Here is a 15,858-nt window from a genome sequence, read left to right as displayed (position 1 = left end):
CCACAGGGAGCTGCTAACAGAAGGTGAGACTTTAGCTTTACCGTTTTTTTAAAAAAAAATGCTATTTCACTATGCAGCTGTTTATGTTTGAACAAGGCAGAGCCCTCTGCAGACGTTTCTGCTTTCCCCCGCTCACCTCATGAACATTTAGCAACATCTTTCCTTTTGCTCACATAAAAATTTCCCACCAGTCCCTCCCTACCATGCTCTCAGGAGATGGCTTCACGAATCATTTTTTCCGTACCAGTTGGTACATGCTAACACATGTAGCTTACCCTCAAGCTGGAAAAGGACATGTGTCTAGAACATATGAACTCCCTTGGTGACTGGCTGATGATGCACAAGGTCTGTACCACATAAGACAGGCAGAAAGATTTTAGGAACAGCAAAACTTGCAGAGACAAAAAAAAATATGTATGCCCATTTGGCCTCTTGCTGTTTATGGGTTTCCAGCAATGAGATGACAGTGTCCGTACCCTTATCCTTTATGCATCCCGTCATGTCAGCTGCTGCGATACGGTTATCCAGCTTTCAGATCTGTGGCATGCCATAACTTGATGCAGAAATCAGTATTTCTTTACAGGAAAGCAACATGTGTGCATGTGTGCAAGTACGTGCAAGGACTCTGCACTACATGGCACACAGCTCATGATTCATTCGAGAACCACGTAAGTTGTAAACAGTGCATTTTGCCTTAGCACAAGTACATTCAGCTTCGGACACATTTCATGCTGGATTAGAATAAGAAAAAGCATCTGGTGCTAACACTTCAGGTTTAAAAGTTCAAAAGTCACTTTGAGACTACTCCCCCTTGCCTGTATGCAATTTGATGGCAGATATATTTGCTGTTTTCACTTACATATTCATTACCAAAGTGAAGAGAGCAGGCTGAAAGGCATACTAATACAGAAAGCACGAAGGTATTTCTTAGAAGAAATGTGGTCTTAGGTAAGGGGAAGAGAGATGTCTCTTTGGTTAAACCAAGAACACAGATACAGACCTCATTATAAATGTACATTCTGCTATCAGATTCACTACAAATTGGACATTTATTGTATACAAAGGAACATAATTCTAGGATTTTATCCCAGAGACACCTCTGTACCTCTGTAACATCCAAATGCCAATGGCAAACAGAAGAAAAAAAAAAGAGAGAGAGAGAGAAAGATTATCTTCCACATTCTGCCACGTAACAAATTAGCTGTAGTTAATTACAGAATTTCTAGTGTTAAAATCAGCATATATAGGCGGAGTCTGAAAGCCTCACGCAAGGAAAAGCAAACGACAGTCAAGATGCAATAAAACAGTATGCTAAAAACCCTTTAAAATAGCCTGTTATTTTATCTCGATCTTTTCTGAAGCTGCTGGACCAACTTCTGTAGTGCTTTGCAGTCTCCTGTCACATTGTGGAGGCCTTTTTTGACCACAGAGCATATCAACCAGGGCTCACAGCAAATCCAGCTGCAAAGCCCAGAGCAGGCTGAAGTAGAGCAGGCACAAGGGTCTGGCATAGGTTGTCTGCTCCCACCTGACACCTCATAGATAAAAAGAGTGACCATCTGCAAATTTTGTAATCCCTGCATGATACTGGGGGCTCATAGAGAGGCAGGCAGAAATCCAAGTACTCAGTAAAATGGTGCACTAAGATCTTGAGAGTTTAACCAGGTAGTCAGAAGCTGTAGCTTTTATCCTGAGTTCATATGAAAATCTCACCCTAGAGCATAGCTCGGGAAGGGAAGGGAAGGGAAGGGAAGGGAAGGGGGAAGGGGGAAGGGAAGGGAAGGGGGAAGGGAAGGGAAGGGAAGGGAAGGGAAGGGAAGGGAAGGGAAGGGAAGGGAAGGGAAGGGGGAAGGGGGAAGGGAAGGGAAGGGAAGGGGGAAGGGAAGGGAAGGGGGAAGGGAAGGGAAGGGAAGGGAAGGGAAGGGAAGGGAAGGGAAGGGAAGGGAAGGGAAGGGAAGGGAAGGGAAGGGAAGGGAAGGGAAGGGAGCAAAAGCAAATCCCAGTTTATGTTGAAGGAAGCAATTTTGTTTTAAAAAGAATCCCTTTGGCTTCAAATATTATTTGCATCTAAAAAGCTCCACATCAGTCCCTTCATTTTGTTGAACCAAATTTCTGCTCTGCAGAGAAAATGGAAGGTAGATCCAATAAAAAGCAGAAACTTTGTGAACAGCAAAAATAGTTTATGTATTCCAAAAGGACATGGCCCTTTCAAAATAAATAAATAAATAAATAAATTCAATTGGAAGTGTGCAACTGATAAAAAAAAAACAAATTATAATATTTTGACTTGGAAGCATTCAAACTGTTGAACAATAACATTGTAGGGTTGATGAAAAATCGAAGTTCGTTGGCCAAATTCTGCTCTCAGAAACGAACAGCTGAGATCAGAATCTCTCCCAATTGCTATCTGGTCTACTTTTTTATAATTAAATCTTGTGATCTTTCCTCAGACAAAATCATCCTCTGGGATTGCTGGCATTTTTGTATGACTTCAAAACTTGGCACTCAGCATTCTCAGGAGGAAAATCTTTAAGAGTTAAAAGAATACAGCTGAACTGCAAAGAGGGAACTGGCCAGAAGTGGCACGACCTCATCCCCTAGCAACAGAAATCAATAACAGCAAAGATAACATAATTACACCACAGAAAGGATCCAGAGGGCAGATTATGTCAAGTATTATGTTGTTAAGAAAGAATGACATGTGAAAGAGACAGCGTGCTTTAAACATGGACGAAAACACAGAAAATGTGGAAGGTAGATAGGGAAAAGTGAAATACGAACACAGAATAAATTAGCTTGCAAAGTCTTAAAAGGGAAAGAAAATTATTTGTGTTCCTGCTTTCAATCTTTTATTTATTCAGTACACAGAATTAGATTCCCAAGGGAGCAGAGGAAGGCATTTTATTTCACAAGGAGCATCATGGCACAGGGAAAATAGACTACCCTATGATGACAGCCTTGTGCTGGGGCTCCGGAGACCCAGCTCATTTCCTGCTTAGGTACAGATGGTCCACGCTGCTTAAGCAAACCATGGGCTTTCTGTGCCTCAGTCTCCCATCTGGAAAATAATGCCTGCAGAAGAGTAAGGATTCAGAACTGAGATGGATCGGATACTGCTGTAGTATAGGAATTACACAGAGTTGTCTGCAACAGAGAGATCCCTGCACTGACAGGGGTCTCATGTTTGCCTCAGACAACACTTCTTTTGCTGCTCAGTTTGCTCCTATGCTTAGAAGAGGCTGGATGCTGTGATGGGGCACTTCTCTGCCTCTCTGCAATATTCCGAGTTCCAGCACCACACAGCTGCCAGCACAGAGATTATCTAGGAATGTGTTCACTGATACAACTCTCTGCTAATGCTGTCATATAGCTTTGAAACACTACCTACCCGGGGGGTAATTTTTCAAGGAAGCTCTCATTTTGAGCAAAGCAGACAAGTGCCAATAAAAGCTCGTATGCCTATTGTTTTACATCATGCTGCCAGAACACCTGATCCCCTCCCACACTTCCACCAGTTTCTTCCCTGTAGTTGCTCAAATCTAATGTCACAACACTTTTTCTCCCTCTACTGCACAGAGCAGTAAAATGTAGACTCCATCACTCAATATTTGGCTGTGTATTATGTGATTGAAACAACCACCAATTCATCTAGTAATTTCATTAACTGTTTCAGCCAGTTTTATTTCTACATAGCCAAACCTACTGCATTTCTCCTGACCCACAAATATACATATGCTCAAGAATTTTTAAGAGTTCAGCCAATAAAAATGGAAAAATACAAGTTAGAAAGACATATATATATAGTATTAAGATATACATGAAGTATTACTTACACTGTAGAGTTTGCCTCAAACACTCTTTATTCTACCTGCTTTCGTTATCTTTGTAGCACTCTGTGTGATCGATATTTCTTCCTCTGTGTCAAATTATAAATTGATTGGGTTCAAATGTCATGCATGGAGGACACACAAGCAGCGATGCACTTGGACACAGAGACTATACATCTATCAGTAAATGAAGCAGTCTAGGGAAAGCTCTGGACTCTTTGTCTGTCTTTGACACTGTTAAATTACTATAAAGTTTCCAGGCAGAGTTTTGGCCCAAGGCTGTCAGCCGCTCTTGCAAACAATTCCTGGACCCAGGTCAGAAGCCGGCACTGGCCAGGGGTTGTTCCCAATGGGAATTTGAATTCCAGCACCCTGATTTGGAGGGTCAGAGAGTTTAATAGTACGGACAGGCTCTTCTTTGACGTTTGGCCTCAAAGTCAGAGAACAATCCCAGGCACATTTAATTTACTCATATGTACATAATCTGTGACTGCTTATGCCTTCTTACCATAGGAAACAAACCCCAAATGCGTTGTTATTCTCCAAGTCTTCCTAATTCTTTTGATTCTGAGATAGTTCTTAGAGAGCATTGCCTCATGCCTCCAATCTGTGAAGAGTCCTACTGCATTTTCTGGAAGCTTTGCAGCAGAGAGCCAGTGCAGACTGGGCACCCATCCAGACCTGCTTTGCAGTGGTACCCATCTTCACGGTCTCTTTTGAGTAGCAGGAACCGAAAACAGGCCAGTTATGGTCATAAGACGTAAAGCTCAGCACAGATGGTATCTTATTTAACTTCAACGTGATGCAAACAAAAGACCTATTTTAACACACTGTACAACATCGGGGGACTTTCCACACTCTTTCCCAGGAGTGCCGATTTAGCTATCTTGGCACCTATCCTAGATCCACCAGCCAAACTAGTCTATTTTTCCTTCAGAACAATACATTTTGCAGATATTACTAAATCCTGGTGGTTTTTTTTTTTGTTTTGTTTTTGTTTTTTTTCCCAGCTTAATATGGAACTGTGTTAATCACAGCTCAGTGGATGGGAGAATCAGTGCAGTGGATCCAGTTTGATAAGCTCTTCTCAAAGCCTACAAAGTCAGTCTCCTTTAATACTGGCTGTTATAGTTCCCCCAGTTGAGCTGCTGTATAACTTAACTAGGATGACAGAAAGGGAATGCAGTTATCTGTTCTAAATCCTAAAAAGCTTTATGAAGGACTAATCAAGTCACTGATGGTGTCTCCATATGGGGTCCGGTTAAAAAAAATCAGGCTGAAATGAGTTAACACGTTTCTTTCTGTCTGGTAATCTTGCATCTGCAGGGACACTGAATTTACTCACATTAGTTCAATTTACTGATGTGTATTCACATGAAGTAAGAAGATTTTCCACATGAAGTAAGAATACTTTGATTTCCTTGTGAAAAGTACTGTGTTTTCAAAAAGATCAGATGACCATAAACGTTACTGCAAACTAACACAGAACAAGAAAGTAGTACATGGTAAACAGGTAGAAAATATAGGTTGTTTAAAGCATACATATAGATTTTTTTCCTGTTAAAAATGAACTTATATAGAAAATGTATCATCCTGTCAGCAGTGCCATTCATTATTTTCTCTTGCATGCAATATTGGCATTCCTTAAGAATAGTGCAGCTACTCCAGAGGTTAAGTGGTACGTGGTATCCAACTGGAGGAAAATTAAACTACTATTGGTCTAGATGGAGCAGTAAGGAACAGAAAGTTTTCACTATTTTATAATTCATGCAATATATTCAGTTGTGCCAGAAATAATGACTCTGAGTTTGTGAACGTCAGTTGCTAACAATTATTGTTTTTATAATTTTATTTAGAACTCATTGCAAACCACAAGTCTCACTAATTTTTGGTCCTTTCTTTTAGAAGAACTGCACACACCATATTCTACTGCTTCTAAAAAACTCCTGGTTCACTTTGGAAGCATTTAAAAATGGGCCACTGCAGTACTGAATATGTGTTTATGTAAATGAGCATATGATTAGCAATGATCCAATAAATCACTCATTTCAAGAGCTCTCATTTACCAAAGGTTGTGGGAGCCTGGGGAAGTCCCTGCTGCCTGGAAGCTAGCCGGTGCTATACCTACCTACAAAAAGGGCATGAGAGAAGCCCTGTGGAACTACAGACCTGTTGGTCTAACCTCAGTACCTGGAAAAGTTCTGGGGAAGACTACCCTGGGGGATGGCATTTAGAGGCATTTAGAAAACAAAGCTATTATCAGGCATAGTCAACATGGATGGGTTCATCAAGTCCTGCCTTAGTAATTTTTTCTCCTTCTAGGATAAGGTCACCCAGCTGGCTGATGAAGAGAAGGCAGCAGACGTAATCTTTCTGTATTTTAGTAAGGCCTTTGATACTGTCCCTCATGTCCAGAAGGTCCGGAAAATTCATCCAACTGTGAGATAAACAGGTTAATGCTGTGCTGGGTGATGAACTGGCTCAATGGTACTACTTGTAGGGCTGTAGTAAACGGGGCTACATCTGGCTGGTGTCCGGTCACTAATGGTGCTCCCCAGGGCTCAATTCTAGGGCCAGTTCTTTTCAACATTTTTATCAGTGACCTGGACGCACAACTGGAGCGCATCCTCAGCAAGTACAAAACTAGGAGGTGCCGTTGGCTCCCTGAAGTGACAAGAGGCCTGGAGGGATCTCGATAGATCGAAGCACTGTGCGGTTAGGAACAGCATGAAATTCAACAAAGGATATGGCCATGCTCTGCACATGGGACAGAGTAATACCTGACACAGGCACAGACTGGGAGACGAGTGGCTGGAGAGCAGCTCAGCAGAAAGGGATCTGGGGGTGCTGGTCAACAGCAGGCTCAACGTGAGCCAGCAGTGTGCCCTGAGAGCCAAGAGGGCAAACTGTGTTTTGGGGTGCATGAAACACAGCACAGCCAGCTGGTCAAAAGGTGTGATTCTCCCACTGTATTTAGCATTGCTATGGCCTCACCTTGAATATCGTATGCAGTTCTGGGCTCCACAATATAAAATGGATGTCAACATACTTGAAAGCATCCAGAGGAAGGCAACAAAGCTGGTAAATGGGCTGGCAGGCATGTTCTGTGAGGAGAGGCTGAGGGCACTTGGGCTGTCCAGTCTGGAGAAGAGGAGGCCAAGAGGCAACCTCATGGCTCTCTGCAGCTTCCTGAGGAGAGGAAGTGGAGGCAGGTGCCTCTGCTCCCTGGTCACTGAGGACAGGACATGGGGGAATGGCTCAAAGCTGTGCCAGGGGAGGTTCAGACTGCACATAAGGAAAAATTAATTTACCATGAGGGTGGTCAAATGCTTGAACAGGCTGCCTAGCCAGGTGGTTGATGCCCTGTGCCTGTCAGTGTTCAAGAGGCATTTGGATAACACCCTTAATAATATGCTTTAACTTTTGGTTAGCCCTGAAGTTGTCAGGCAGTTGGACTTGATGATCTTTGAAGGTCCCTTCCAAATGAACCATTCTATCCTATTTGAGAAGAATCACCAAGAGTTCAAAATGAAAACCACCTTTAGGTGTGGAAGATGAGAAGTGAAATGCCACTAAGAACTTCACGTTAATAAGCACGTGATCTTGGAAGAAAAAACATTGTGCTTTGAGGGCTATAGAAATAATATTATAATATTGGTAACTTTATTTCAAGTGAGATCTGGACTTGCTAAAACAGATAATGTCAATGGGTAATATAATGGTCTTCCTGACTGTGTTTCCCAGATAGCCATCAAAGGATGCTGATGAGGAAAAACATCCTGGTGATGCCATTCACTTCTGCTGCACAAGGTCCTGCAGAAAGCACGAAGAGTCATGAAGAACTGCAGCTAAATTTGCCCTCAGCTTCTATTTCTCAGCAGACCATTCCTAAACCCAAAGTAATATGAGGGACTAAAGACATTAGTAATCAAAACATAGGGATGGCCCTTGACCCTGCTGACCCATCTCTGCTCCAAAATGAATATTTCTTTAATGAAAAAAATGTATTTAGAATATAACTACACTTTGTTACATCTGTTTCTTCCTCACTGGGAAGCTGAACAGAAGAGGCTTGCACATATTCTACCCCCTGGTGGAATGGGCCTGTTCTTCCTTGCCTCTTCAAAACACATGTGATTCTTCCATCTGCAAATGAATAGCAGAAATAACTGCTGAAGTTAGCGAAGCTAAACAGTAAGGAAAATGCGAACTACATCCTAAATGTCAGCACAGTCCCTCTAGATTTTCAGTACTGCTTGGCACTTCAACAGCACTTTTTATCTGAGGAACTCAAAAGGCCAGTTCTTAGTTCAATCTTACAATACCCTTCTGAGGTTGGGAAAATGCCCAGATAAGGGAACTCGAGTACAGAGATGTTAAGTAATTAACTAACAGTCACAAACGGTCAGTAGCAGAAACCAAAGGCCCAAATGCCCAGAACTGTGCTGTAAATGTAACAAGCAATAAGCAAAATCTGGACATTGTTAGTAGATTTGTGTATTTATTCTTTAATGGAATGCATTGACTATGCATCCTTTGGGGCTTAAATGCTCAGTAAATCAAACTGAGCTGAGACTTGTTTTAAATAGATGTAGATTTTTAAAACAAATAATAGCATACACTAAGAAAAGTGGATCATAACTCATGGAAAGGTTGTTGATTTGGAAAGAATAATCAGCACAATGCAAGAATTTTGACTGTGTTTTCTAGTAACAGTTATCACACCCGTACCATAGTACATTTAATAGTAAAGACCCTGCTTAAACTACAACACCACAAATCCTTACAATGCTTCTTTGTGGAGGCTAGGAATTACTAAATTTAGCTTCCATGCAGAGAAGCTGATGTCCATTTGGGAACTGGAAAATGGTCCCAATATGTTCCCAACTTTAATACAGAACAGTTTAAATTTTGAATGCCTCAAGTAATGACACCAGAAGGAAAATGGAACTAAAATGCTACCCCATTTGAGAATCTTGTCATACAGGACTTTCAAAAAAAGTTGGTACAAAATCTGGACTTGCAGTTCTGGAGTTCTGTACTTCTAGAATGATGTACAACCCACATTAAATCCTGTTTAGCAGCATTCTCATAATTACTGAATCCTGAAAAGTTCACTAATTTAAAAAAAAGCAACATTCATATGAATACTTAAGTCAGCAATAATTTACAATTATGGAACATCTTCAGGTTTTTTTTTAATATATATATATATATAACTGATAAGTATTATAGGAATGTTCTTATTAAATTTGCAAGCATCACAGACTTGGGAAGAATTGTGAATACCTTGGAGGACAGGATTAGAATTCAAAATGATCCTGTCAAATTGGAGAAATGACCTGAAAAAATAGGATGCAACTCTCTGAGAATAAATTTGAGGATCTGCAGTTAGGCGAGAATAATTAACTGCATACTTTTTCAATTGCAATATGAAGGGCAGCTCATTAGATGGAGAAACTTTAGCAATGATTTTTTAGCAATGATTTGGGGTTTATAGTGGCTCTGAAACTATTGTGCTAATGATGTCATGTTGCTGGGAAGAAGAAGTCAAATATAATACTGAGATTACTATGTAAATCAATTTTCAATATATAGAAAGCTATCCTTCAGTTTCATTCAGCTGATGCTATATGAATGCTGGGTTAAGTGAGCCCTGTGTCCAAACTGGTACTCTGTTCTTCAAGAACCATGAACAATGAGAGGGAGGAGAATGAATAGAAATTTTGGAAACAAAACCTTCAAGCAAAGATTAAATGACCTGTAGTGGGTTGGGGGCGTTAATAAGCTTTGAAACATACAGAAGGTGGTGGCTGAAAAAAAAAAAAAATTGATTCTCTGTGACTAGTACAGCCTAAAGTGCCATAAGAGAGACTCAGGATGAGCATCGGGAGGAGCTTCAAGAAAGTACATCACCGAAGGAAGGAGAGACATACATCTATCAGGAATGACACTGACAAAACGAGATGGCTATACGATTTCCAGAGGACACTCATTCCATTTTGCTAAATTAACAGGTTTTTAATAACATTAAAAATGCTAAAATAATATATATATTTTTTAATGTTACATAAAAATCTGCAGGATTCATTTTTCCTGATGCAGGGTGAAACTGTGCATGGTCATATCACTTGATCCAACTCTTCAGTCAGGCAGAGGGGAAGGATTTACCTAGACCAAAATCCTCTGTCAGATGCACAACCTGCAAGACACTTAACTGCAAAAATAACAACATGCTATGGGGAACCTGAAGCAGACATTACTGTCAGAAAAGCTGTAAATTACAGTTGTGGATGTTACAAGCAAAACCAGTCAGAACGAGATTAAACTTGATCAAGATGACACGGTCTTGCTTAAAGCTAACTAGGGTGATAGAGAGAAAATGATGACCTAGAGCCATCTCTTATGTAAGTAGATCACACACAGTAAGTTGTGTAGACAGAAACACCAAAATACAGAGTTAAAGACTGTTTTAACATAATGTCTATCTTCCATCGTATGTATGATACATCAAAAACATTTTGATTGGAAAAAGCTGGATGGACATACATGGTGTACACACAATCCTATATACCTTCAAAATTATTTTTTTTTGCTCCTTCTTACAACTTAAGCTGACGAAAGTCTTTATACGAAGAGTTTAAACTAAGGTGAGATTGCAAATCTTCCTCCAGCTATTCCTCACCCTTTCGACGGTTTATAGGACTTAACATCTATACTGGCCTTGAAGAAGCAGGCATGCATCAGCTGACCCTGACACCGATTACCCAGAATTATAAAAAAGACATTTCTCCTGAAAAGACCATCTCAGTTACTAACAAACAACACTGTTTTGAAGATTCGAACTCTGTTTGCTACTTCAGATTGGCTTCTTATATTTGTATACCTCTGCTTCCACAGACCAGAGACAATGAGAAGTAGAGAAGGGAGAAAGAGAAGAGGAGAAAGAGAAAGAGGAGAGGGAAAGGGTGAAGAACACTCCTAACCCCATTACCACATCATTTCAACCGACTTTGCATTTTGTGCTGTGGACCTAAGAGGTTCCAATAAGATCTAATCACATTGGGAAAAAACAAAAACAAAAAATCCCACCACCACCAAAAACCCACTATCTCATAATTATATTTGATCTGAATTCAGTAAATTTGTATTACTGTTAATGACAGAAGAACTTGGACCCTGAAGTTTTAGATGCTTATTTGAATTTTCTCATATTAAAGCACTTGAAACAATTTTTTTTTTTGTTAGATTTGTGCAGCATTTGCCATCTTAAAGAGGAAAAGACCTCCCCCTGCATTCTTCATAGAATTCCTGAGTTAATTGCTTGATAAAATTGTATTTATTGTAGCCTAAGGGCTTCTACAATTAGGTGCTTAATAGTAAAACACGTAGATGCTTGGGTCTCATAGGTATGTTGAATGAATCAAGGCCAGAGTGTGTATGTCTTCCATTGTGCAAAACTGAATGTGTAGTTAAATTAAGAACAATAGGTATTCATAAATCAGCATGAGTGCCCATGAGAAACAAGTCTTCTAATTAAATAAGAAGAGAATCAGTGTTCCTTGTTCCGGGAATTGTTTGGTATTGAGGCAGAATATATTGATAGTTAGTAGAGACACATTATTTGTTAGAAGAATTATTGGATTTATTTATCAAAAACAACCTCTGTCCTACACATTAGTACAGTTAATTTACAAAAATAACTGATTTGGACTGAAATCATGTGTGCTTTTTTAAAAGGAGCTTTTAGTGCTCCTACTGAAAAAGAAACCTTTGTAATCAGAACAGAACAAAATTAAATGCAGTATTTGTATGGAAACTGACATAGTACTTTACCTTATTACAATTTTAAGCTACAATAAATAAATAAATCAGTGTTCTTCCACTGAGAAGAAATTCTTGGAGAAAAATCTGTAACAATTAAAAAAAAAGATTTAGATGATTTTTTGTCTTGACGATACTTCAGAATTTTGGTGGAAAACATTCGAAGTATTCTCCACTCAGTGACCAAATGTGGCTTTGGGATGACTTCACAATTTTTTGATCCTAAAGCTTGATGCCTACAGCCTTACCAGTGCAGTGAGTTACAGCTTTTCCCATTTTCTCATCAGGAGGGGACAGAAAGCAGTGCATTAAATTTTTCTAACTTGAGTCCTGCAAACCCTACTTTTTACCCACCCATTATGATGCCACGCAGCTCTTCAAATACAAAGAAAAGCCTGAGTAGGCTATACTTGGCATTAAAGTCAAGAACATTTCAAATGATGGGGGCAGCAAACACTGCATTTGTCTTAACCCCTTCAAAAATAAAACAGAAATTCTAAAGAAACTCTCAGAAATGTGTCTACAAGTCTTACGTCAAAAAATGTTAGCAGTTACAGAAATAATTATAGCAGAGTATGCTATTGACAGATTGAACCACATTAATCACAGATTGAAAGAAGCAATTACTTGTTTCCTGTACAAATTGTGAGTGGTTAGGTTACCAGTCTAGGAATCGGTTTCTGTTCTCACATTTACTCTGAATTCCCTTTTAAGAAGCACTAATCTCTTGTGTAGACATACTTAAACAGAATTAAGTTGGCTTTAAAATTCTGTCTCTCTTCATTTTTTTCTTGAAGTGTCCGCACAAAAGTTAGCTAATATGCTTAAATCCGAGTTAATTTTCCTGTATGTCCCTCGATATACAAGTTCAAAGCAGTGAAATTCCACAAAGGCCTCACATTAGATGAAGCTAAAACAGGGTTTTGAGATTGTCCCTTATACTATTTCATGTTAATGAACATTAAGCTGCCAGGGCATTCTTGTCTAACCAAGAAAGCACACCACACAAATCTAAATCTGTAATGTACCTACACAACACATTTGAATGTTTCTATATTTTCTAAGAGGTTAATTGGAATGTCTTTTGTCATGAGTAACATTTTAGGGTATGGGGCACCTTTCTGCTGTACATGGTTTTTTTATTTGTTTATTTAAAGACTGTATTTTGGGTTAGTATTTTTTTCTACTGAAGGCAAAAGAGCTTCTAGACATACATTGGATCCTGCAAATTATAGATCAAAATATGACAATTGGTTAGTACTTTAGAGTCCTCAATGGAAGAAAGTTAGTACTTGAATGGTGAGGATTAAAAGTCCCCAAAGAAATAAGAAGTTTTTGAACATCCCGGGTTCCAGCTGCTGTCTTCTAGTGAAGCTTTATATGCCCCCTTAGACACACTGCATCCCTGTTTTTTGTCCATTAATAGTATTCTTCAACTCTAGTTTCAGTAACTCGGAAATGAGGTCACTTGAACTTTACCAACTCTGTCATTTAACCACAAATAATAATTAAGGAAATGTTCCAGACACTTTTTATATATATATATATTTTTTCCAGTTTTTATATGATTTTGGTGACCCACAAAGACGAAAAGAACTCAGTTCTGTCTTCCTGAAGCACAAGGAGATAAAAGCACAATATTATAAGGTCTGGTTCTGTAATATTAATAAAAACTTTTGTGAAATCTGTTCATCCAGGTCATTTTGTTCCCCCTTGAGCTTCCAGTAACCCAGGACATTAATAGACAACACAACAGTGACCACCGAGGGCATTCTTGCCCTTTGAAATATTTGATCATCAGCCCTATAAATGACATTATTTTCATGGCCATTGTAAGGTGGTGTTTTTTCTCTGCCTGAAACATTTTATACAGAATAAACTCATAGTCCATGTGTGAGAATTTAGGGAACAATTCATATAGCATTTTGACATCATGTCACAGAGGACACACATTGTCACTGCCATTGTACCCAACTCCAAACACAGGATGTTGGTCCCCCTGAGTTTATAGAACTAATGAACAACACTTTAGAAGAGTTTGGAAAATAAAGCTTAAACTGAATTTAACGTAGAAAAAAAAAGCCGACAATAAAAACCCACCCAAGCAAACATTGCTAAACTGAAAACCATTAAAAATAAAAGATTAGGATGACATGACTATTTTTTCCCCCAATTGTTAAATGTAAACTAAGCCAGTGGTCAAAAAGTCGTGGAGGACGAGGGAGGGAAGTTGTAGATGATTGCTGCATTCTTTATTACGTCCCCTCTCCATCCTGGAGAGCTGGAACATCGGTGCAGTTCTCATGCCAGCTTCCAAGTAAACAACACGCACTTCCCGGCTATCTCTAATCTGGGCAGCAATGTGTGTGAAGAGAGAGTGCTGAGTGATGTGTGGTTCTGACCAGGTATCCTGTTTTGACAAGGGTGTTTGTCCTTTACCCAACATACTGCAGAAGTAATTCTCGACATTTGTGTAATGTTTTCTTTTCTTTGGGGAGGGAGGGGGGGAAGGGAAAGGCCTAATTTGGTCTTTTGGGAAAGATTTAATTTGAATTACTAAGAAGGTTAGAGGGCCAGAGGTAACAATTAAAAAATAACCAAAAAAGTAGTGCTGATAAAAAAGTTTTTTTTTCCACTCAACATTTTAAACTACAGTTAATTAAAAGACACTGCTACCTCTAATTAATATTTACACTGTATATTACTTGACAGAGTGTGATTCAAAATCAAGTTTAAATTTGCATCTAAAAGTTTTTGAGGAGCTAATGGAACTGTTTTAGTAGCTAGCGTACCATTCTATATAATAAGATTTTGTTGGGTTTTTTTTGTGTGTGTTTTTTTTCCCCCTACAAAACCCTTTTGCTTTGGAAAAAAGCCCATTAAGCAAGCCCTCCACCTCCCCTCCAATGGTAAACAATGTTTCAAGTGAAGATTTTACTGGCAACAACTTACAATTTCAGAGTAAAATTCTGAAACAAATTTAAAAAAATGAACGATGCCCAGATTAATTTAATTAATTATCTGGTATTTGGATGAGATGTGGTTTGAAGACCATGTTTTAAAGAAGGACCTCCTGTCTCGCAAGATCTGTTCCTCTTCTGTGTACAGCAAAGACTTGAACGTGCATTTTCCACATCCCACAGCCACCTGGATTTTGACTTTTTCCATAGGAAAAAAAAATCCTATGGTCTTAGCGTGAAACGTTCATAAAATTGGATTTGTGTTTCCCAGGTGGCTTTAATGTTTTATAATATGGATGAGGAAAAGAAATCAATAAAGATTACATCACCTCTATTGTTTAAATGGTCTATTCCTTGGCACACTAACGAATTGCTGTAGTTTATCCTCCTCTCTGATCATTTCCAATTTTGGGGTAATCTAGCAGGTGATTTATTTGGAACCCAGTTCACAGAAAAAGATGGATATAACCATCCCAGTTTTGGCCCCACTCCTAAACCAGTGAAAAGCAAAGGTCGGGTTGTCACTGACTTCTGTGGGAGAGGAACCAGGGCCTGTATTCCCCCCAAAAAGCAAATCACTTGTCATTTATGAATCTCAATTTTCTGACTTAAATCCAACATAGATACAGATTTCACTCATAGTAAATAACACTGGTATCATGTCAGAGAAAGAGGATACCGCAAGAAAGTAGGTTACTTGTGTTAGAGACATTTGAAGGATTTAGACATGCTACGGGATGAAGGACATTTAGAAGCTAACAATTCTGACCAATCTACTGCGTCCAGCAGTCCCGGAATTGAATCTCTCTCCATCTAGCTATCTAGCTTTCTCCATTTACTACATCTGCTGACCCAAAAAAAATCGTAATAATAATAATTAAAAAAATAAAAATGTCAGGGCTTTCAGTCAGCTGCATAACTCGTTAAAATGCCCAACATTCAGAAAAAGTTAATTTCTTAAAACTGACCTGTCAAAAACAGCTAAAAATTGCTAAGAATCCCCATGATGCTGCTTTAAAGGAAACAGAAACATAAAACTTTTATTTCCTTTTTTTTCTTTTGAAGGCAAACTGTACCTCTGAATGTTTTAGAATTATCAAACCTTTCTATTGCACTCAAGGGAAGGAAAACTGGAGCCGTACATTACTCTGAAATTCCATATGATTGCAGAGGGGTGACCCATAGATTACTTTGCCCAAATATTTGATCATTCCAGAGTTTTGACAGATAATTCTTCTTGCATTTAG

The 15,858-nt window shown here is 39.1% G+C and overlaps 1 long non-coding RNA gene across 1 annotated transcript in view; it reads right to left on the bottom strand.

The window, feature by feature from the left end:
• LOC106043307 (uncharacterized) overlaps positions 1-15,858 on the bottom strand; it is a 127,129-nt gene that overhangs the window by 24,983 nt on the left and 86,288 nt on the right. The window lies entirely within an intron of this gene.

Source organism: Anser cygnoides, chromosome 2, assembly GCF_040182565.1.
Source record: "Anser cygnoides isolate HZ-2024a breed goose chromosome 2, Taihu_goose_T2T_genome, whole genome shotgun sequence".
NCBI lineage: Eukaryota > Metazoa > Chordata > Aves > Anseriformes > Anatidae > Anser > Anser cygnoides.
This window is presented reverse-complemented; position numbering and strand designations above follow the sequence as displayed.